Here is a 26,195-nt window from a genome sequence, read left to right on the forward strand (position 1 = left end):
AAAGCTTTGCGGAAAGCTTCAAGCTTCTCACGAGACAATGCCTTTGTGAAAAGAGCTGTAAGGTTGTCCTGTGTTGGCACATAAGCCAAGCTGATCTCTCCTGCTGAGAGCCTCTCCTTGACATAGTGGTAATGCACCTCAATGTGCTTTGTGCGAGCATGAAAAACAGGGTTCCTCGCAACTGCCAATGTGCTCTGACTGTCAGTGTAGATAGTGTTGGCAGTGTCCTGTCCAACACCCAAATCAGCCATAAGGCGTCTGAGCCATACACACTCAACCATCGCTGTGAAGAATGCCCTGTACTCAGCCTCACAACTCGAAGTGGCCACAGTAGGTTGCTTCCTGCTCAACCATGATATACATGAACTGCCAAGCATGAAACAATAACCACTTGTGGACACTCATGTGTAAAAACAACCAACCCAATCTAAGTCTGAAAAAGCATGTAAGTCTGGCAGCAATGATCCCCCCTTGGGATAAAACAAGCCAAGATGTAAAGTGCCACTAAGGTAGCGGAGAATCCTCTTGACAGCCTGCCAATGCTTAGACCCTGGGCTATGCAAAAATCCACTGACCCGTGAGACTGCAAACTGAATATCCGGCCTCGTGTTGCATACATAAATGAGGCAGCCAACAACAGTTTGGTAAAGAGTGACATCAGCAGGATTGCCAGCATCATGTAGACTCAACTTCAAACCTGTTTCCATGGGAGTGGCAATAGGTTTGCAATCCTCAAGTCCAAACTTACATAGCAATGTCTCTATGTAACTTTTCTGACACAGGGCAATACCACCATCACACTGCTTAAATTGTATACCCAAGTAATGATGCAACAGCCCCAAATCTTTCATCTTGAAAGTAGCATTCAAATCAGCCTTAAATTCAGCAATATGTCTCTCATTTGGTCCAGTGATCAGCAAATCATCGACATAAAGAACCATAATGAGAAATACATCACCCTCACGCTTTACATACAATGTGCTTTCTGCTGGACTATTACGAAAGCCTCGTTTAACCAAATGAGTGTCAGCTTTCTCATACCAAGCACGAGGAGATTGCTTCAACCCATACAAAGCCTTCTTACATCTGCACACTTTGTCCTCTTGTCCTTTTATGAGAAAACCGTGAGGCTGCGTTACATAACTTCCTCAAAGTATGTCACCATTCAAGAAAGCAATAACAATGTCGGATAGATGTACATCCCAACCAAAATGAGCTGCCAATGCACATAGAAAACGTTCAGTAGTCATACGACAAGTGGGAGCAAAAGTCTCTTCATAATCTATGCCTTTTTGCTATGCATAACCCTTTGCAACACGTCGAGCCTTATGGCGATCGATCTCACCATCCGGTTTGCGTTTCAACTTGTAAACCCACTTCGTACCAATGGCCTTTTGCCAGGAGGCAAATCACATGAAGTCCATGTGTCATTTTCTATAAGTGCATTATATTCTGATTGCATGGCAGCCATCCAATTTTCTGAATTCTGTGCTTCATCAAAAGACAGAGGCTCCTCAACATCATGTAAGCTAGACACATCCAAAGCATAACAATCTGATGCATAATATGCATGGCGAGAGACTGAACGAGTATCACTAGACAAAGGTGCATCCAATTTAATGTCACGCAAAGTGTGCACCAACCATTTTGGCATACCTCTAGCCTGCTCATTTTCAGCCCTTTCCTCATCAAGTACATCATGTCCATCTGCATCAGTAATAGGCTAATCTATAACATTTTCAGAAACCCCCATAGGCTGTACATTTGCCTCATTGGAATTTACATTCGAACTTCCACCACTGAAAAGAGGCAACAGAGTGTCATAAATGTCCTGTGAGCTTACATATTGTCTCTAGTACATGAGAACAAGGGCTAAACAGAATCTTCCACAAACACTACATCCCGTGAATCCAGAATACATTTTGTTTGCGGATGATACAACCTGCAACCTTTTCTTTCAGCACTATAACCAACAAAAATACATTTTACAGCCTTATCATCCAATTTTCTGCGCTGTGTTTCTGGCACCAAAGCATATGCCAAACAACCAAAAACACGCATGTGCTCAATAGAAGGCTTTCTATCATGCCATGCTTCATATGGAGTAATAGACTGCAAAGCTTTCGTAGGACACCTGTTTAATACATAAGTGGCACACATGATCGCTTCAAGCCAAAAAGAATGCGGCAAAGCTTGACTTTTGACCATACATCGTGCCATATCCATAAGTGACCTGTTTTTCCTCTTAGCAACACCATTTTGCTGAGGTGTATAAGGCATTGTACATTGGTGTTTCATCCCACGACTAGTCAGAAATGCATTAAATTCATGAGACATATACTCCCCCCCTCGATCGGAATGGAGGGTGCCCATAGTACATTTCGAGACATTTTCAGCCATAGCTAGAAATTGTTTGAAGCACATAAAACCTTCGGACTTCGCTTTAAGCGGAAATACCCATGCATGCCTGGAGTAATCATCAATGAAAGTCACGAAGTAAAGGTAATTGCCCAAGGACGGAGTTTGCATGGGCCCACAAACATCACTATGCACAAGCTGCAACCTGCATGTGGCCCGAACTGAACCATCCTTTGGAAACTTAGAACGCTGCATCTTACCTAAAATACAGCCTTCACAAACATGTTTGACGGGTGCTTCAAGAGGCGGCAAAGAAGCAACCATATCAGATTTCTGCAAACGCAGCAAACTGGCAAAATTCAAATGACCAAAACATGCATGCCAAAGTTTTGCATCTGAAATAGCCCTTGAATCTGCAACTGCATTTGCAAAATTTTGTCTACACTTGTCATACAAAGTGAGCTTATACAGCCCACGGCACAAAAGACCAGATGCAACAATTTCATCACCAAAACTGAGGTCATGAACTATACATCTGTCATCCACAAATTTGACTACAAGTCCAAGTCTAGCAAGTGCGGATACAGACAAGAGATTCTTCTTGATCCCACGTACATAAAGTGCATCAACAAGTGTGAAAGAGCTGCCATTTGCAGCAGTAAGCACAATCTTTCCAACTCCCTGAACTGGATAAGAGGCATTGTTGGCACAAGTGACTAAATTCCCATGAGGGACAGACTCTAGAGAGGTAAACAATTCAGGATGTGAGGTAATGTGCTTTGTAGCACCACTATCGAAATACCACACATGTGAATCTGCAGCAAGTGACAAGTATGCATCATGGACAACAGGATTGTAAATGCACTCTGTGCTAAAAGCCCATTCTGCATCAACATCACCAACACAGTCTCTTGTCAACAGAAGACTCGAGAATGGCTGCATTTGTAGTGGAACCAGCATTTGCAGTGGAACCACCCTCTTTCTTCTTAGCCTCTTTGGCCTTCAACTTAGGACACGACTTGATCAAGTGATCATTAGCTTTACAATAATGGCAATGTATCTTATATTTGCCCTTATCACCAGAATTGCCAGACGAAGTGCTGCCAGCAAAAGCATTGGGAACAGAAGTTTTGCCACTCGCAGCAGAACCACAAGAAGTGGCTGCATTGTTGTTACTACCCTTTCTTTGAGAAGCAATAAAAGCCTGTTCAACTGCACGCTGTCTAGTCCTGTTTTTTCTGGAAAGTGAATCTTGCAACAGCAATGTGCATAATGCATCAAACTTGACAACTTTTGTATATCCTTGCGTCATAAGTCTCCAAGTACTAGCAAAAGTCTGGTAAGAATATGGTAAGGCATCAAGAATAGTCTGCACAAGGGAACTGTCTGAAATGACTTCACCTGCAGAATGAGTTGCTCATTGATATCCTTGAAACTAGTAAGAAAAGTGTCCATATCATCCTCCTCATGCATAAGCTTTGACTCCAACTCTTTACGCAGCAAAGCAATTTTAGCCTCATTGCGACTTGCATAAAGACCAGCCAAAATATCCCAAGCCTGTTTTGCAGATTTTGCTGAACGGATGTGAGGAACAATGGTGCGCTTCATAGAAAACACAATCAATGCATGAGCCTGTGCATCCTTAACATCCCAACAAGCTTGTTCTACCGTAGGCAAAACAACTCTAATAGCAGCAATCCTTGCAGCAAGACCTGCAACATCCTCAACATCGCCTACATCCTCAGAACCAGGACGTATATCAATGCCCTGCACAATATTCCAGACGCCCTTTGACACAAGAACGTGTTGCATCATATAAGCCCACATAGGGTAATTGTCCCCATCCAACTTGTCCTCATCAGCAAACATCTTGAACACATCTGTGTTGTTGTTGTCAGCCATGGTAAATGTTGCACCTGATGTGAAAACTGCCCGAAAATAGGAGAAACAGAGCGGGAACAACACATGCTATATAGCACAAACTGTAGAAGACTATGAGGCACCTATTATGCAGAAAACGGCACTGAAAAAAATTCTACACAAAATGACGAAATAGCCTGTGCAGTACTGCCTATAGTGGAAACGGAGGCCAAAATGAGCCCGAATCAAAAATCTGAGCAGATTGAGATATACGAGCTCACCCGAAATTTTTTTCGACCTACGAACGCTTGCCAAAGCTCACTGAAATCGGAGAAAGTGAGCAGGCGTGTGCTGGAGCAGCTGGCGACTAAGCCCGGGAGGACGCAACTTGCTCTGATACCAATTGTTGGAATTAGGGTTGCAGAGAAATGCACATAGCTTGGAGAAGACAAAGGAAGCTCAAGGCACACAATAGAGAGTGTGTTACTTAGTATGCAATGGAAAGATAGATAGCCATAGAGTCATGGGCGTATATAAATGCTTGGGGGGGAAAACCTCCTAAAGAGGGAAAAAATGCCCCGGCGATCCTAGTGTGTTTACACACATCACTACCACATGTATGTGGTAACAATGATTAATCCACAAAGGGAGGCAAGCCTTAAGCTTTGCAAAAAGCTTTAAATATCTCATGAGGTAATGTCTTTGTGAATAGATCTAGAAGGTTTGTGAAAGCATGAAAAATTGGGTTCCTCGCAACTATTAATGCGCTCATGATTGTAAGTATATATGATGTTGGTAATGTCCTATCAAACATCCAAATCATCCATAAGGCATATGAGCCATACACTCTAAACCATAGCTATGAAGATTGCCATGTACTCAGCCTCACAACTGGAATTGGCCACAGTAGGTTGTTTCTTTCTCAACCATGATATAAATGAACTATTGAGCATGAAACAAAAAACCACTTGTGGACACTCGTATGTCATGACAACCAACCCAATATGAGTCTAAAAAAAAACCTAAAAATATTGTGGCATTTGGTAGAGATTAGGTATATTAAATAGAGAAGCGGTGTAGATAGATAAAGAGAGATTAGGTATAGGGAGATTAGGTCAATACTTACAAACTTATCTCTTGTAGATGTCGGACAAGAGACCACCTCTTGGGGACCAACCCTGTCTTCTTCCTTTGGTTGGTTCACGTCGCACCTGGGCCCCCACCAAGGTGACCATCCCCTCCAGTGGATTCGGCTCTTGAGGCAAGTCGAAGCAATAGGTATAGGTTTATTTGTAGTTAGTTAAATGCGAGTTTGACTGTAGCTATCTTTTCTTTATTTGCAAGCATGGTCCTCTTACGGTTCTGGTGGCCCTATTCCATCTACTCAGGTTTCTCAACCAGTGATGGATCTAGACCTATAGCGTGTACTCTCTCTACGAGAGGAGTAAATGTGGTTGAAACGGGGTTTGTTTGGCGTTACACACCACAATAGCTAGCAACCTACGCTCTTTTGAAGTCACGGAGCGGAGTGTAGATCAACTCACACACACACACACACACACACACACACAGATACACAGAGAGCTTACACAAGTACGCAGAGAATCCGTTGGAAGGTTATCTCCCAAAACTTATTATCCACAAAAGTATAAGTGAGTATATACAAAGAGTTAGTGATAAGTGAGTTAGGCGGGCGGGCGGCCATATCCGTATAAAAGGCCACTTGGGCTTTAATCCTAACAACCTCTCACTTAAAGTCCAATGTGACACTTTAAGTAACTGTAAATCTATGAACATAAATGTACAAAGATTTACATGGTTGCCACATTAGGAAAATTTTGAACTCATTTTTGGCCCTTTTAAGAGTGCCACATCATCAAAGTTGTACAAAAGAAAGAACCCGGTAAACCCCTCTAAATATTGCTTAGAACCCCATGATATGACCTATCATTGGAAAGTTCTTGAAAAATGGATTCTAAAGAGCCAAGGTCCAAAAAGTTTGGATGACTTCTATGAAAGTTATGCCATTTTTTTTTCAATCAGCCAGGTTTTGTTACCGTTACGGTAATCTAAAATCACCTTTTTCTAGATCTACATGAAGGCAATGTCCGATACATGCATGCTATATATCAATAGATAGCATTTGAAGAGTAGATTCTAAATATCCAACCTTCGACAAGTTTGGATCTTATTTGAAAATTTTTTACCGATCCCCACTTTTTGAAAGCTATGCCACATCAACAATTCTTACAAGGCCCATTTTTGAGTCCAAACTTTTCCTAATGTCTATCCAATGCCCAATAACTCACGACAATGCACAAAGCCCTCTCCTGGAAGTCCCTTTGTGAGTAGATCAGCAGGATTGTCCTTGGTGTGGATCTTCAGCAGTTGTATCTGCTTGTCTTCAAGTACTTCCCTAATGAAGTGATATTTCACATCAATATGCTTAGTCTTCGAATGGAACACTGGATTCTTTGCCAATTGTATAGCACTTTGACTATCACAATATAACTCTGGCATATCTACTTTGATTCCCAAGTTTGCTACCAATCTACAAGCCAAATAGCTTCTTTGCATGCCTCATTTGCTACAACATACTCAACTTCTGTAGTAGATTGCGTAATACAATCTTGTAATCCAGATCGCCATGATATGGCACCTCCAGCTAATGTAAAGACATAGCCTGATGTAGATCTCCTCTTATCCAAGTCTCCTGCATAATCTGAGTCAGTGTATCCTCTGACATTCAAATCCTGACTACCATAGCATATGCGTATACTCTTTGTATGTTTTAAGTATCTCATGATACCTTTCACTACCTCCCAATGTTTCTTGCCGGGATTTGATATATATCTGCTAACCACTCCCACTGCAAATGCAATATCCGGACGTGTAGCAATCATCGCATACATCAAACTCCCACATGCAGACGCATATGGCACCTTATCCATTTCAACCTTTTCCACCTCAGACTGTGGGCAATCTTGGTTGCTTAGTTTCACATATGACGGCAATGGTGTCATCAATGCCTTTCCCATGTCCATATGGAAACGTTGCAACACCTTGTCAATATACTCTTCCTGAGATAAGTAAAGCATTTTCTTTGACCTATCTCGTTGGATACGCATACCCAGTATATGACTTGCCTCACACATGTCTTTCATGTCAAAAACCTTTGCCATTTTTGACTTAAGAGCTGAAATTTCTGCCATTTGTCTACCAGCAAGTAACATGTCATCCACATACAAGATGAGGATTATCAAGCTACCATCCTTAGCTTGTCAAGTATACAGGCAATGATCTATTTCACTTCTCTTGTATCCTTGAGAAAGCATAAATTGGTGAAACTTATTATACCGTTCTCTTGGTGCATGTTTCAAGCCATAGAGACTCTTTCTCAAACGACATACCAATTTCTCTTTGCCTTTCTCAACATACCCTTTTGGCTGTTGCATATAAACCTCCTCATGCAAATCTCCATGAAGAAATGCCGTTTTCACATCCATCTGATGTAAATGCAGATCATGTTTGGCAACCAAAGCAAGTACACTTCTCAATGTTGTCATCTTGACAACTGGGGAAAAGACTTCATCAAAATCTATTCCGTGTTCTTGCTTAAAACCCTTAGCAACCAACCGTGCTTTGTATTTTGGTTGTCCATCATGAGGAGTAAGCTTATAACTGTAAACCCACTTACAAGGTAGAGCTTTCTTGCCCTCTGGCAATTTAACCAAATCCCACGTTTTATTCTTATGTAGAGCCGTCATCTCTGATTGCATGGCCAACTGCCATTTCTTCGAGTCAACCACTTGTAATGCCTCCTTGTAACAAGACGGTTCTCCGCAATCCATGAGCATGACATAATTTAGAGGTGGCACATAACGATCAGGTGGTTTGGAGACATGCTTAGAACGTCTCACCACAACTGATTATGCCTCTCTAGCCACTATAGGATGTTCCTGAGCCTGACCATACTATCTTGATGTGCTAGCACTAGGTCCATCTTCCCTGAAGACAACTCTTCTGATCTCCTTTGTCTTCTCTGGCTTAGCATGAAACTTGGCTTCATTGAAATGCACATCATTGCTACGAATAACTTTTCTGGACTCAGGATCCAAAAGCCGATAACCCATCTCGCCCGATTCTCCGTAGCCAAGAAATATACACTTCTTGCTCTTTGGTTCTAACTTATTTCTGAACTCCTTAGGAATACGGCTATAAGCTTCACAACCAAAGACCCTGAGATGCTTATATGAAGGATTCTTTCCTGTCCATAGCATCTCGGCCACTGCTTCCCTCTCCAGAACTCTACTAGGAGATCTATTGATCAAATGGACTGCTGTAGCCATTGCTTTCACCCAAATCCATCAGGCAACTCAGCATTTGACAACATGCTTCTGACCTTCTCTTGTATGATTCTATTCATACGTTCTGCAACCCCATTCTGTGAAGGATTATATGGTGCAGTAAGTTCCCGCTTAATCCCTTTTGCTTCACAAAAGTCTTGAAAAGCTTTGGAAACGTACTCTCCACCATTGTCAGTTCTCAAGCACTTCAGCTTCTGACCACTCTGATTCTCCACAAGCTGCAAAAATGTCTTAAAGACCTTGAGCACCTCATCCTTGTGCTTCAAGAAGTAAACCCATACTTTGCGAGAATAGTCATCTATAAATGTACAAAAGAACGATGCTCCCCCTAGTGACAAACTAGGCATTGGTCCGCATAGATCACTGTGCACAAGAGCTAACCGTTCGTCTTTACGATTCCTCTTTGATCTGTGCAGTTCCTGTGTTTGCTTACCATAAACACAATGCTCACAAAACTCGAAATCTTGAAATGAAAAGCCAAGCAAATAACCATAATGAGAAAGTATTTCCATTCGTCTTTTTGACATATGTCCCAGCCTATGATGCCACAATGACACACTTGGCTGCTCAATCACATTAATTACATGGTTTTTAACCTCTGAAACATGTAAAGTGTACAGAGTGCCTGACTTGCTGCCATGTGCTACAGTCATCGAACCTTTGGAGATCTTCCAAGCGCTGTTCCCAAAAACTGTCACATAACACGCATCATCCAACTTCCATGTACTGATCAAGCTCTTTCGGATTGCTGGAACATGTCTGACATTCTTGAGCCATAAAGAAGAGCCATTTTGAAACTTCAATTGCACATCTCCCACTCCAAGTATATCACAAACCTGCTCATTGCCAAGTCTGACATAATCTTTAGTAGTCACATATGATGTAAACCACTCTTTGTGCGGAGAAACATGTAAAGATGCCCCTGAGTCGATAATCCAATCACTCATAGCATGTCCATCCTCTGCAGTCAAGCAAACAGAATAAGATTTCTTGTGAGGAAGATGTCACCAACTGCTATACCAGAATCACTATGTGAACCAGATCCTCTGACATTTACCTCTTCAATCTTCACTGAACCCTTCTTTTCATCTTGCTCAGAACTCTTTGTTTTGCCTTTGTCTTGTTTCCACTTCATACAGTCTCTCTTCATGTGACCCTTCTTGCCACAATGGTAGCATTCTATGTCATCCTTTGACTTTGAGTCACGAGACTTACTTCGGTTTTGTGCCTTCTTACCCTTCTTCACTTTAGACTGTTGTCTCCCTCGAACGACCAAAGCACTATTGCCTTTGCCTTTGTCAATGTTCTTCCTGTTCACTTCCTCTATAAGCAAGCTGCCTTCTACATTGGCACTTGTAGGACCTTCTAGCGTGACAGAATTACTTAACGTTGTACGAAAAGTATCCCAACTGTCTGGCAAAGTGATTAAGAGAAACATAGCCTTCAATGAATCTAGAAAGACTATCTCGTGCGTTGTTAACTGGCTGAAAATTGTGTGAAATTCATTGCGATGATTTGACATGGCTGTCCCTTCCTGTTAAGTATGGAGCCTGATTTACCCTTGTAATTTTCTGTCGTAAAAGCGCACATTTGTAAGGCCCCCATTATGAGGAAAAGCCATCGTGCGTGAAGGAAAATCACTCACCGGAAACCAAAATTTTCACGGACAAGAATCAGGGGCAACTTTAAAGGCCTCGGGGGCGGAGGCCCCCGAGACTTTTTTTTTTTTGCCGGAATATTATGGCCGGACGGCGGCCGGAAAGTGGTCGGAAAACAACCGGTTGGTTGGCCGGTGGCCGGTAGTCAATGGCCGATGGCCAGTGGCCGGTAGTCAATGGCCGATGGCCGGTGGTCGGAAGTCAATGGCTGGTGGCCGGTGGCCGAATTCAAAAGCGGACTTGTCTTCTCAAGGGTGGCCACACATGGGCGGATTGGAGGGTCTGATTTGGACTTATTCGCACAAGGGCGCCTACACATGGCTGCCTCTCATAAGAGAGGGCAACCCTTTTGGCCTATAAAAGGAGGCCATTTCTACACACATTTCATAGCGTGAAGTTGATGCAACAAGGTGAGTGTGAGGTGGTGAGAGTGAAGCAAGGTGAGAGCTCCATTAAGGGAATAATCCCTTTGTAAACTACTTCTTGTTTTGAAGTACTAAAGCCATTGAGTGGCTGCTTTCCCGTGGGCGTAGCCCACATTGGGTGAACCACGTATATCGTGTGTACTCTCTCTCTCTCTCTCTACTCTATAATCTCGTGTATATAAATCTGTCTCTCTCCATTAAGTAATCTACTCAATTATCTATTTAGCTACGTCTTATTTCCTAACAACTGGTATCAGAGCAAAGTTTGCTCGTAGCTAAATTATCTCAAGGAAAGGATTCCTTGAATTGAGTGGGAGTTATGGCGGAGGAAGGGAAGCTCAAGATTGAGAAGTTCAACGGCAAAAACTACCAACATTGGAAGATGCAGATTGAAGACTATCTCTACCAGAAGGACCTCTATTTGCCATTAGGCGGTCTTGCGAAGAAGCCTGCAACAATGGCAGATGAAGCATGGATTGTCCTTGATCGAAAGGCACTGGGAACAATCCGGTTAAGCTTGGCATCAACGGTGGCCTTCAATGTTTCGGAGATGAAGACCACGGAGGACTTGATGAAGTCACTTGACGACTTCTACGAGAAACCATCGGCATCCAATAAGGTATTTCTTATGAAGCGCTTGTTCAATCTAAAGATGGCAGAGAATGGTTCAGTTGCACAACACCTAAATGACTTTAACACAAACATAAGTCAACTTCGATTAGTGAAAATCAATTTCGATGACGAAGTGCGAGCTCTCCTTATACTATCATCTCTACCGGATAGTTGGGACAGCCTTGTGATGGTTGTAAGTAATTCTATCTCTGGCACAAATACTCTTAAGTTTGATGATGTTGTGGGTGTTCTCATAAGCGAGGAAATGCGAAAGAGAAGCACAGGAGAATCATCAAGTGCTACACTATCAGTGGAAACAAGAGGAAGGCCTAAGAGGAGGTTCAAAAACAAAAAGGGTCGTGATCGCTCAAGGCGGAGCAAGTCACGCGCAAAGTCAGTTCTTGAATGTTGGAACTGCAGCAAGAAGGGCCACGTCAAGAAGGATTGCTGGTCCAAGAAGAAGAAGGAAACAGAGTCTCAAGACAACAAGCCAACATCGGAGGCCAATGTGGCAGGTAAAGTAGAGCAAGATGCTGTAATTCTCTCATTAGACAATGTGTGTAATTCCTGGATAGTAGATTCCGGGGCTTCATTCCATGCGACACCACACAAGCAACATTTCCAAGACTACACCAAAGGTAATTTTGGGTATGTATACTTGGGAGATGATGAAGCTTGTGAGATTGTCAGCAAAGGTACAGTTTCTGTCAAAACTGCTAACGGAAATGAATGGAAGCTTAAAGATGTTAGGCATGTTCCTTCTCTTCGCAAAAATTTGATCTCTACAGGACAATTGGACGATGAAGGTCACAACATTGCATTCGGAAACAAACGGTGGAAGATCTCAAAGGGATCTTTGGTGGTTGCCAAGGGTGAAAAAGTCGGTACACTTTACTTGTGTAATGTTAGCATGCAACCTTCAGCTTGTGCAGCAACTACAGAAGTTGACAGTGCGGTGTGGCACTACCGACTTGGGCATATGAGTGCCAAAGGAATGCAAATCCTTCAAACAAAGAATCTTCTACCAGGTTTGAAAGAAGTGGACTTAGAGTTCTGTGAAGATTGTGTTTATGGTAAACAAAAGAGGGTAAAATTTCAAAAATCAGGAAATGAAAGAAAAAATGAAAAACTTGAGTTGGTTCATTCTGATGTTTGGGGTCCTGCAAGTACACCATCACTTGGTGTCTCATTGTACTATGTAACATTCATAGACGATGCGAATAGAAAAACATGGTTTTATGTCATGAAGAATAAATCCGATGTATTTTCCATATTTCAAAGGTGGAAAGCCTTTGTGGAAAATGAAACAGGTACCAAGGTTAAATGCCTCAGATCCGACAATGGAGGCGAATATTGCAGCCAAGCTTTTGAAAGCTTTTGTGCTAGCAATGGCATTCAGAGGCAAAGGACAACCCCAAGGACACCTCAACAAAATGGGATTTCGGAAAGGATGAACAGGACAATCATGGAACGAGCACGAAGCATGCGGCTACATGCAGGCCTACCGCTTGAGCTTTGGGCGGAAGCTGTAAGTACGTCTGTGTACTTAATCAATCGGTCACCCTCAACGGCATTGGATGGGGGAGTTCCAGAAGAGGCATGGACAGGTAAACCGTTGAATTATGCATTTTTCAAAGTGTTTGGGTGTGAGGCTTTCATGCACATAGATAGAAGCCTAAGATCAAAGTTAGATGCAAAGTCCAAAAAGTGTTTCTTCATTGGCTATGGAGAAGGAGACTTTGGGTATCGCTTATGGAATCCGGAAGATGGTAAAATCTTAAGGAGTAGGGATGTAAATTTTAACGAACAAAATATGTACAAAGATTACTTGGAAAGAAAACAAACAAAAGAAACAGGTGATAAGTACATGGAGCTTGAGGACGGTGAAGACTCAAGGACTGCAAACGGTGACAATGTGCAACAACGTCAACCAAATGAGGAGCCTCAACCTATTCCCCGAAGATCTACAAGAGCAAGTAGACCTCCAGAAAGGTTTGTTCCTTCCTTCAACCATCTCTTGATCTCAGATTCTGGAGAGCCGGAATCATACGAAGAAGCTATGCAACATGAATCCAAAGAACAATGGACGAAGAGCATGCAAGTGGAGATGGACGCACTACATCGCAACCAAACATGGGAGTTGGTTGAGTTGCCTAAAGGTAAGCGGGCACTTCAAAACAAATGGGTGTACAAGCTGAAGGAAGAAGAAGGTGGGAAGAATAGGTACAAGTCTAGGCTTGTGGTAAAAGGGTTTTCTCAAAAGAAAGGTATTGACTTCAATGAAATATTTTCTCCTGTTGTAAAAATGAACTCAATTAGGCTTGTCTTAAGCCTTGTGGCTGCTCATGATCTAAATCTCGAGCAAATGGATGTAAATACGGCATTCCCTCACGGTGACTTAGAGGAGGAAATCTACATGCTTCAACCAAAGGGGTATGAAGTAAAAGGTAAGGAGAAAATGGTTTGCAGATTAAAGAAGAGCTTGTATGGTTTAAAGCAAGCATCAAGACAATGGTACTTGAAGTTTGATCGATGGATGTTGGATCATGGATTCACAAGATGCAACTCGGATCACTGCGTCTACACGAAGAATTTGGGAGATGGGAAATTCATCATCCTAATGTTATATGTTGATGACATGTTGATTGCAAGTGCTAACATGCAGGACATCAAAGACCTAAAAGAGGAGCTGTCCAAATCTTTTTCAATAAAAGATTTAGGTGCTGCAAAGAGGATACTTGGTATGAAAATATCAAGGGACAGAACGAAGAAGACAATAAAGCTATCTCAAGAAGATTACATCAAGAAGGTACTAGAAAGGTTTGCAATGCAAAATGCAAAACCAGTTTCTACACCTTTGGCTGGTCATTTTAAACTAACGAAGGATATGTGTCCAAAGACCCAAGAGGAGATAGCCTATATGTCTAAAGTTCCATATGCTGCAGCGGTAGGTTCTCTAATGTATGCTATGGTCTGGACAAGGCCAAACATTGCACATGCAGTGGGAGTTGTGAGTAGGTTCATGGACAACCCAAGTAAAGAGCATTGGCAAGGTGGTATGCTGATGCAGATATGGCAGGTGACAAAGATACTCGAAGGAGCACTACTGGCTATGTGTTCACGGTTGGAGGCACAGTAGTAAGCTGGGCTTCAAAGCTGCAGAAAGTGGTTTCACTTTCTACCACGGAAGCAGAGTATGTGGCAATGACGGAGGCAAGCAAAGAAATTCTGTGGCTTCACAGATTCTTAGAAGAGCTTGGATTCAAACAAGACAATTGTGTCTTGTACAGTGATAGCCAAAGTGCTATCCATCTTGCAAAGAACTCAGCCTTTCATTCAAGGACAAAGCACATTGAGGTGAGATATCACTTCATACGCACTCTTTTGGAAGAGGGACAACTAAAGCTAGAAAAGGTGCATACAAGTGAAAATCCTGCAGACATGTTTACAAAGGTGGTCAACAAGGAGAAGTTGAGCTTTTGCTCATCTTCAATCGGCATTCAAGGATAAGAAGCCAGAATGGAAAGCAGTCACAGGTTTGGTTTGGAGATCAGTCTCCAAGTGGGAGATTGTTAAGTATGGAACCTGATTTACCCTTGTAATTTTCTGTGGTAAAAGCGCACATTTGTAAGGCCCCCATTATGAGGAGAAGCCATCGTGCGTGAAGGAAAATCACTCACTGGAAACAAAATTTTCACGGACAAGAATCAGGGGCAACTTTAAAGACCGCCCCCGATACTTTTTTTTTCCGTCGGAATGTTATGGCCGGACGGCGGCCGGAAAGTGGTCGGAAAACAACCGGTTGGTTGGCCGGTAGTCAATGGCCGATGGCCGGTGGTCGGAAGTCAATGGCTGGTGGCCGGTGGTCGGAAGTCAATGGCCGTTGGCCGGTGGCTGAATTCAAAAGCGGACTTGTCTTCTCAAGGGTGGCCACACATGGGCGGATTGGAGGGTCCGATTTGGACTTATTCGCACAAGGGCGGCTACACATGGCTGTCTCTCATAAGAGAGGGCAGCCCTTTTGGCCTATAAAAGGAGGCCATTTCTACACACATTTTATAGTGTGAAGTTGATGCAACAAGGTGAGTGTGAGGTGGTGAGAGTGAAGCAAGGCGGGAGCTCCATTAAGGGTATAATCCCTTTGTAAACTACTTCTTGTTTTGAAGTACTAAAGCCATTGAGTGGCTACTTTCCCGTGGGCGTAGCCCACATTGGGTGAACCACGTATATCGTGTGTACTCTCTCTCTCTCTCTCTCTCTCTCTCTCTACTCTATAATCTCGTGTATATAAATCTGTCTCTCTCCATTAAGTAATCTACTCAATTATCTATTTAGCTACGTCTTATTTCCTAACACTTCCTTCATCTTCAAATCCACCAATTTCTTGAGACAGTAAATCTGAGAAGCAGCACTTTGTTTCTTGTACATACCACATAGCTTTTGCCATACGCCATACATTGTAGTCTCTTCTGCTACGTTGAAGTAAAAATTTTCTGCCAGTGTCAGCACGATTGTGGAACAAGCTAACTCATCAAGCTCTTCCCACTCATCTTCAGCCATACCTTCTGGTCTCTCCCCTTTGAGCTTCAGTGGCTTCGCTTGTTTTTTCTGCACCAAAACCTGCCAAATCTGCTTCTTCCAGAATGGGAAGTTTGTGCCATCCAACTTCTTTATGTTGTAAAGAGTCTCACTTTGAGAAGATGCCATATCTACCAAATTGTTTACTTTTGGGAAAAATCCGGCAGATTTTCCCCTGTAAACTGGCCTCTGTACACAATAAACAAGCTGTAAACAACAAGCTGAACACCTCTCCTCAATTACTGTCAGTATTTTGAAAATTTTGACAGAGTCTCCCTTGTAAACTGAGCTCTTGAAACCAAAAGATAGCTCAAAAACAACCATAAATAGCTGACCAGTGACAAATCTAAAAATCTCTGTAATATGCCATCCTGTAAGCATACACTGTCTCCTGTCTGGGCGATCACAGAACCTGTATCTGTCTCAAGACTGAACCCTGAACAATGCCTCAACGGCCTGACGCATAAGATGCAATCCAGTGTCTACACAAAGTCATACATCCTGTGGGATAAAAGTCAGCGAAGAGGATGCGTGTAGAGGGGAACTCCAGCAACCTAATCCACCTCACACTGGGTAACCCAGCCCCTAGTGCTTGGCTTCAAAAAACCTCACAGACGACCCTCACAGATGGCTCATCAAACTGACCAGAACTAACATACATCCTACAACAGACCAATCACTGTCCTATGACCGCTGCGGCGGTCTGTCTGCTAGCATGAATCACAACTAGCAAACCCACAATCACAATACATCAATCTGCAATACATGCCAGTGGTGTCAAGCCATCGTATGGCCACACCTCCCCTGGAACCTGGCAAGCACAAGAAGTAGCAATGCAGACTGCAATATATATATTTGATGATATATATGTGTACCTGGTCTATAGATGATGCTTTGAAGACCAATGAGTGATGTATGTCGATACCGATATTGATGCCGACCACCTCCTGCTTTCCAATCTACACAAGATGGGTTTCTTTGCGGCTGAAACCTATCTTCTGATGTAGTGCTCAAAATGAAATTCTGAGAGCATAAACAGCTTCGAAAGGGGGGTAAAACTTTAGGTCGGATGGAAATACTCCCGAAACGCCGAGTGTGAATTTCCAAGCTCCGGATCTAGAATCTGCCTAAAAAGTGTGCGCGCGCACGATTACGCAAAAAACGCACTGCACCTCGCTCTGATACCAATTGAAGTCGCGGAGTGGAGCGTAGATCGACTCACACACACACACACACACACACACACACACAGATACACAGAGAGCTTACACAATACGCAGAGAATCCGTTGAAGGGTTATTTCCCAAAACTTATTATCCACAAAAGTATAAGTGAGTATATACAAAGAGTTAGTGATAAGTGAGTTAGGCGGGCGGGCGGCCATATCCGTATAAGAGGCCACTTGGGCTTTAATCCCAACATCTTTCACAACAAACCACACTAATAACAACATAGATGTTTCAAGATGTTTGTTGTTGAGGACAAATTAGATGGGATAATTAGCAAATGTGGGCTTATATGATGACGCATGTTCCTGTGTCAAAGGGCATCTAGAATGTTGTGCAATCCATTGATATACATCCATTTTTTGTGGATACAAGCTTTGTTGAGGATGTTGTAGGTTCTAGTAGGTTTTTTTCTGCTAGAGTTGTTTTGCCAATAGGTGAGCAACCTTGAGCACAATAGAAGGTAAGAGTGAATGTGTATGGATGCCAAATGTGGATTTTGGGACCCGTAAGAGTGTTTTTTAATGCCTGTGAGCCGAAATTCTCTAAACTTGCCAAAGTAAAGTTGGGTTGATTATATAGTGCTCAAATTTGTCTGAACGACTCAATGATCGTAGTATGGACGGGAAAGTTATGAGCACTTTATATTTTTCAGGCACTTGGTTTGTAGTTATTGGATTGAATTTGGAATGCATGCTTAGGTGATTGGTTTTAGTTTGCCAAGGTTTTGAATGATAGCCGTTGACACAAATTATGAGGTGTGCTTTACAGTGCTCAAATTGGATTCTATTTTATCAAATTATGCTCGAAATATTTACAATTGAGTAGCTTTGCAATTTTTAAAATGCAAGGATGTGTGGGTTGAAAATTTGTGGAGAAAATTGATGCTTGTAATGGGAACAATAAGATCAAAATCTCAACAGGCTTTACAACACCCAATTGGGGTTTAAAGCAGGGAAGTTATGGCCAAATTACAATAATATGGGACAATTTTTATGGGGATTTTGGGCTTCATGTGCAAAGGATTATTTGAGCCACGGGCCAAATTTTGCAATTTGAGATGCGAGCCTCAAGATGGGGGACTTAGTCAAATTCTAGAGGGCCCAATTTGGGTTTGTTTTGACCAAGTTATGGTCAATTTATTAAGTTATTTGGGCAAGGTTGGTGTTTGTATGGAGCTTATATGGTTCACAAAGGCACTATAAAAGGAAAATTCCACAACCATCACTATTCCCACGGATTAACAAAGGAAAATAGAAAGAAAAAAAATTGTGTGAACGGCAATAGCGGTGGCAAAGAGCATGATAGTGGTCCAACAACAATATGCACGGTAATAAACACAGAAAGATATCTACGACTATTATTGCGTACATTACTGCTTATAAATTGGATGGCCCAAATGAGCATCATTATTTTTGACTTGCATTAAACATATCAAATATCAATTGAATTTTGAAAAGTGTACAAAAAGTATATATTAAACTTTGGAATTAACAACATACTTGAACTTACTTTTCATAATTTGAAGCACAAAAGAACAATACTTAAATTTAATCACAAACAAAAAGTATATATTAAACTTTGAAATTAACAACATACTTGAACTTACTTTTCATAATTTGAAGCACAAAAGAACAATACTTAAATTTAATCACAAATAAAGCCAGAATTCCTAATGAGTTTTTTGTACAAATGAGGGTTTGTTGTGCCATATTTGCACTTGTAAAAGAGGAATTCAAAAAAAGTATCTATCAATATAAGTTCTTGTCTTCCTCCTCCTCCTCCTCCTCCTCATCCAGAGGTACATAAGTTTGATCTTTCTGACTCCACTACAACGAAAACCAAATTAGATAAATCAGTAAACTAAAAATGATTATCAAAATATTCATTAACCATACTAACCGCGTGTAGAGATTTGATTGCTGATTTGAATTGCTCGTGAGAGATATGATGGTTTTCCACAACAACCATCGCCATATCAAACTCTATGTGTCTCTTCATACTTGACCATCTCTCTAGTAGGACGGGTCGGAGTGACATTTTCCTAAGTTAAAAATAACCAAAAAAGTTTCATAAGCTAAAACATCTCCTGTACAAAACTTGCACAAGAAAAATAAACTTACTTGTTTATCTTTCCAGGTTGCTTTGCCTCTCGAACCATATTGCATGGGAGTTTTCCTAGCCCAAATTGTTTTAATGTCCATGGGATGATCCCCATTATCACTTCCTCACTCTTTTCTTGCATGGCCCACTACCACTTTGCATCTCCCATGTTGCTACCACTATAGCTCCGCTCTAGATTCGTGACTTGGTTGACTGTGGCACAATGTACACGTAATTGCTTGTTTTTTTGAAATTTTTGGATGTACCCCTCCAACTGTTGCGTGGAGAAATGCTCATTGGTATCAAATCAAATGGATCTTTGATCCCCAAAGAAGCCAAACACGTCGAAAAAGAGGATTTTCTCGTGTGGAAGAGGATGCCCTAAATTGGCCTTGCATTCTTTCCATCCCCAGAATGACATTTTACGCAAAATGGAGCTTCAACTACCATTGCTTTGTTGTCTTTGCCACAATGTTTTGAAACGCTCAAAACTTCAAAAACTAGGACGATGTTGATTGGCTGTGCATTTTGAAATGGAGCAGCTAGAGAAGGTTCTAACTGCAATGTGTGAAGAAGGATAAAGGGCCAGCTCATGGTTTTTGTTCTTTTGGAGGAGTTGGACCCTCTTAAGATGCTACCACTAGCTTGTGTATTTCCATTTGCCTCTTGAACCGCAAGGCCAAGGGGGTCTTAACCATGAGAACACGTCCTCAAACACAACTCAAAGGGCGACTCCAAGGTAGTTGGCGGTGTGACATCCTAAAATGCCACCCAGAGATGGAGGGATCTCCATGTAGGCAAAGGGGTGGTATTGTGAAACCAACATAAACACTTGGCTTTGGATAGTACATTGGCTAGTACCTAGTTAGCGGCCTTCGCACACTCAAAGTCCTTAAGGCATACCTGGCTCATGTTGTCTCAAGAAGAGCAAGGGCAAGAACTCACAAAAGGAAAAAGGCAAAGACAAGCTTGATGAGGATAGTAGTGACATTTATTCCACCAAGGAGAGCAACACGGTGCACGTGTTGGCATCCATAATGACCTTGGTTTGAACTTGTTAGTCCATTGGCAATTGCCACGACATGTTTCAGCCCAGAGAGAGGCTTGTGAGCGGTAGAGAGGGGCAAAAGGAGCCCCCTATAAATGATTTGGATCCATGTGTTGGAGTTCAAGTTATCAATGTTTAAATCCATGAGTTATAGTTCAAGGCACATGCATTTGGCAAGGAAACATATACAAAACACTACGGATGTGCACACAATTCATTACTATTGGCAGGATTAAGGACAAGATGTGTTCCAAAGTTTAGTGTCCTAGAAATCTTGAGTGTGATGTGTTCATAGTTTATGAATGGGGATCCTTAGACATAGTGTGGTCTATAATTCAATTTTTTATGAGGCAATGGTGCTCAAGATGGCATTCTTCTTTGGTAATTAGTTTTAGTCGTTGCCAATTGAGATAGTCTTTTTATTATAGCTTTAAGCAAATGATGAATGATCCACCCCATTTGGTTTCCTGGGGAGTGTGTAGACCCAAATAGAAGATGCCATTTTTTGTAAATGTCGACAAGTGGGCATGGATCAGGGGTTAAGTTGTGAATAGAATGTGCCAAGATGGAACTGGCCAATTTTGAAGTAGATAATGTCACAATCACATGCAAGTCAATAACAATAGGAGTAGTGACACAAGAAGAGGAAAATACTTCATCTAGGCCAGAATATACAACTCAAAATGCTCCAAGTAAAAAAAAGATATACTTTTCAAGTACCACTAAGAATCTTGGAGGAAGATAGTAACAAAGATATGGTGTTTCCAAAGAATTTGAAGTCCAGAAAACAATAGGCAATCTGATAAATCCCTAGACGTAGTAGAGTGCAATGTTAAAGCTATTTGCATGGTCAAGTTGAAAAATACAAGAAGAATCATCATTCCATCATCCTGAGGTATTAGAATGTGGGATAGTGGAAATGATAGTGGGCAAGGATGAGGAACAAAAGCAAAGTATATGTGGTTTTGCAACAACAATGTAAATCACACATGGCAAGTTAGCAATACAATTACCTTATGTCCGAGGAGAGTGCCAAACACATGACCTATGGAGAAATGAACAAATTTGACATCAAATGAGTTAAGAATATTGGAGGAGTGAGGATTCTAGGTTCAAAAGCAGGTGGGGGCAAAGCTAACAATGGTATTGTCTGGGAATTTTAGTTGTTGTTGCTAAACGAATAGACTTTGTGATATCTATGGAGGCAAAGATTGAGGGCCATGTTGTTAAAGAAAAATAGCATGAAAGATTTATGGTGGGCACTTCAAGTTCACAAATGTGTGATGAGGTGTATCAAGTGCACATTGCAACAACAAACCCAATGTGTTCATGCAGAGACTTTGTAGATTGAGTAACACAAGGAAGGCCTTATCTTGCATGCAGACACATTCAATATATCTTTTTGTGTATCATTGGATTGGATGTAAACCATAATATGGTTATCCATCAATGTGAACTCAAGACTTTACACAAGTGTTCAATGATTGTTGCACATTGTAACTTTTTTGATTTTTTTTTCAAACTCTTGAATGCTTCAATTAAACATGGTTGGATATCATGTATGAACTCATGAATAATTCTTGATTTGTCTATGTTTGTGTATGTTTGTCTATCTTTTCTTGTCACGATTAGAAGATCAATCTTCAACATCGACCATACTTTATTGTGGTATCATGACAAAAGTTTTGGAAGTGGCCATACAATATTGTGGTGCTACGTTGAAAGTTTTGGAAGAGATTAATACATTACCATGTAGTCATATTTTGGAATTCATGAATGGTGACCACATTTGAAGCAAAGATTTTTGTTCTTTCTTCCAATTTCATGCTAGTATGTGTGTATAGCGTGAGTGTGGGGTGTGTTTGGGCTTTGTGGGCATGTATAAGTGAGTATGTGTATGAAGAGAGTGTTTTCATAGACATGTTTATAAATGTTTGTGTGTGATAGATACAAAGTGTGTGTACAATAATGTGTGGTGTGTGTGTGTGTGTGTGCAGATGGAAATAGAGAGAGCTTGAGTGTGTGTTTTATAGAGACAAGATCTTCAGTGGCGGGCGCCTTCCGCAACAAGAACAAAGACGTTTTATACAAAATCAATAACATTAAATTGATTTTAAATCCATGGCCTAGTATCTTCAAGTTTACATGTAACCTTTGGTAGAATCTGTTAAGTATGGAGCCTGATTTACCCTTTGTAATTTTCTGTGGTAAAAGCGCACATTTGTAAGGCCCCCATTATGAGGAGAAGCCATCGTGCGTGAAGGTAAATCACTCACTGGAAACCAAAATTTTCACAGCAAAAAACCAGGGGCAACTTTAGGGGCCTTTTCGCCCCCGAGACTTTTTTATCCCTGGTTGGAATATTCCTTTTCGTCGGAATATTATGGCCGGACGGCGGCTGGAAAGTGGTCGAAAAACAACCGTCGGTTGGCCGGTGGTCGAAAGTCAATGGCCGGTGGCCGAATTCAAAAGCGGACTTGTCTTCTCAACGGCGGCCACACATGGGCGGATTGGAGGGTCCGATTAGGACTTATTCACACAAGGGCGCCTACACATGGTTGCCTCTCATAAGAGAGGGCAACCCTTTTGGCCTATAAAAGGAGGCCATTTCTACACACATTTAATAGCGTGAAGTTGATGCAACAAGGTGAGTGTGAGGTGGTGAGAGTGAAGCAAGGCGGGAGCTCCATTAAGGGTATAATCCCTTTGTAAACTACTTCTTCTTTTGAAGTACTAAAGCCATTGAGTGGCTGCTTTTTCGTGGGCGTAGCCCACATTGGGTGAACCACGTATATCGTGTGTACTCTCTCTCTCTCTCTCTCTCTCTCTCTCTCTCTCTCTCTACGCTATAATCTTGTGTATGTAAATTTGTCTCTCTCCATTAAGTAATCTACTCAATTATCTATTTAGCTACATCTTATTTCCTAACAACTGGTATCAGAGCAAGGTTTGCTCGTAGCTAAATTATCTCAAGGAAAGGATTCCTTGAATTGAGTGGGAGTTATGGCGGAGAAAGGGAAGCTCAAGATTGAGAAGTTCAATGGCAAAAACTACCAACATTGGAAGATGCAAATTGAAGACTATCTCTACCAGAAGGACCTCTATTTGCCACTAGGCGGTCTTGCAAAGAAGCCCGCAACGATGGCAGATGAAGCATGGATTGTCCTTGATCGAAAGGCACTGGGAACAATCCGGTTAAGCTTAGCGTCAACGGTGGCCTTCAATGTTTCGGAGATGAAGACCACGGAGGACTTGATGAAGTCACTCGACGACTTCTACGAGAAACCATCGGGATCCAATAAGGTATTTCTTATGAAGCGCTTGTTCAATCTAAAGATGGCAGAGAATGGTTCAGTTGCTATGGAGAAGGTTCAGTTGCTATGGAGAAGGTTCAGTTGCTATGGAGAAGGTGACTTTGGGTAACGCCTATGGAATCCTGAAGATGGTAAAATCTTAAGGAGTAGGGATGTAATTTTTAACGAACAAAATATGTACAAAGATTACTTGGAAAGAAAACAAACAAAAGAAACAGGTGATGAGTACATGGAGCTTGAGGACGGTGAAGACTCAAGGACTGCAAACAGTGACAATGTGCAACAACGTCAACCAAATGAGGAGCCTCAACCTATTCCCCGAAGATCTACAAGAGCAAGTAGACCTCCAGAAAGGTTTGTTCCTTCCTTCAACCATCTCTTGATCTCAGATTCTGGAGAGCCAGAATCATACGAAGAAGCTATGCAACATGAATCCAAAGAAGAATGGACGAAGAGCATGCAAGTGGAGATGGACTCACTACATCGCAACCAAACATGGGAGTTGGTTGAGCTGCCTAAAGGTAAGCGGGAACTTCAAAACAAATGGGTGTACAATGTGAAGGAAGAAGAAGGTGGGAAGAATAGGTACAAGTCTAGGCTTGTGGTAAAAGGGTTTTCTCAAAAGAAAGGTATTGACTTCAATGAAATATTTTCTCCTGTTGTAAAAATGAACTCAATTAGGCTTGTCTTAAGCCTTGTGGCTGCTCATGATCTAAATCTCGAGCAAATGGATGTAAATACGGCATTCCCTCACGGTGACTTAGAGGAGGAAATCTACATGCTTCAACCAAAGGGGTATGAAGTAAAAGGTAAGGAGAAAATGGTTTGCAGATTAAAGAAGAGCTTGTATGGTTTAAAGCAAGCATCAAGACAATGGTACTTGAAGTTTGATCGATGGATGTTGGATCATGGATTCACAAGATGCAACTCGGATCACTGCGTCTACACGAAGAATTTGGGAGATGGGAAATTCATCATCCTAATGTTATATGTTGATGACATGTTGATTGCAAGTGCTAACATGCAGGACATCGAAGACCTAAAAGAGGAGCTGTCTACATCTTTTTCAATGAAAGATTTAGGTGCTGCAAAGAGGATACTTGGTATGAAAATATCAAGGGACAGGGCGAAGAAGACAATAAAGCTATCTCAAGAAGATTACATCAAGAAGGTACTAGAAAGGTTTGCAATGCAAAATGCAAAACCAGTTTCTACACCTTTGGCTGGTCATTTTAAACTAACGAAGGATATGTGTCCAAAGACACAAGAGGAGAGAGCCTATATGTCTAAAGTTCCATATGCTGCAGCGATAGGTTCTCTAATGTATGCTATGGTATGGACAAGGGCAGACATTGCACATGCAGTGGGAGTTGTGAGTAGGTTCATGGACAACCCAGGTAAAGAGCATTAGCAAGCTGTGAAGTGGATACTTAGGTATCTAAAAGGGACAACAACAAATGCTTTGTGTTTTGGAGGAACTGATATTTTTCTAGAAGGGTATGCTGATGCAGATATGGCAGGTGACAAAGATACTCGAAGGAGCACTACTGGCTATGTGTTCACGGTTGGAGGCACAACAGTAAGCTGGGCTTCAAAGCTGCAGAAAGTGGTTTCACTTTCTACCACGGAAGTAGAGTAGGTAGCAATGACGGAGGCAAGCAAAGAAATTATGTGGCTTCACAGATTCTTAGAAGAGCTTGGATTCAAACAAGAAAATTGTGTCTTGTACAGTGATAGCCAAAGCGCTATCCATCTTGCGAAGAACTCAGCCTTTCATTCAAGGACAAAGCACATTGAGGTGAGATATCACTTCATACGCACTCTTTTGGAAGAGAGACATCTAAAGCTAGGAAAGGTGCATACAAGTGAAAATCCTGCAGACATGTTTACAAAGGTGGTCAACAAGGAGAAGTTGAGCTTTTGCTCATCTTCAATCGGCATTCAATGATAAGAAGCCAGGATGGAAAGCAGCACAGGTTTGGTTTGGAGATCAGTCTCCAAGTGGGAGATTGTTAAGTATGGAGCCTGATTTACCCTTGTAATTTTCTGTGGTAAAAGCGCACATTTGTAAGGCCCCCATTATGAGGAGAAGCCATCGTGCGTGAAGGTAAATCACTCACCGGAAACCAAAATTTTCACAGTCAAACCAAGGGCAACTTTAGGGGCCTCGGGGGCGGAAGCCCCTGAGACTTTTTTTTCCCTCACCAAAATATTCCTTTTCGCCGGAATATTATGGCCGGACGGCGGCCGAAAAGTGGTCGGAAAACAACCGTCAGTTGGCCGGTAGTTAATGGCCGGTGCCGGTGGCCGAATTCAATGGCCGGTGGCCGAATTCAAAAGCGGACTTGTCTTCTCAAGGGCGGCCACACATGGGCGGATTGGAGGGTCCGATTTGGACTTATTCACACAAGGGCGGCTACACATGGCTGCCTCTCATAAGAGAGGGCAACCTTTTTGGCCTATAAAAGGAGGCCATTTCTACACACATTTCATAGTGTGAAGTTGATGCAACGAGGTGAGTGTGAGGTGGTGAGAGTGAAGCAAGGTGGGAGCTCCATTAAGGGTATAATCCCGTTGTAAACTACTTCTTGTTTTGAAGTACTAAAGCCATTGAGTGGCTGCTTTCCCGTGGATGTAGCCCACATT

This window comes from Adiantum capillus-veneris, chromosome 3, assembly GCF_014529385.1.
Source record: "Adiantum capillus-veneris isolate H3 chromosome 3, ASM1452938v2, whole genome shotgun sequence".
NCBI lineage: Eukaryota > Viridiplantae > Streptophyta > Polypodiopsida > Polypodiales > Pteridaceae > Adiantum > Adiantum capillus-veneris.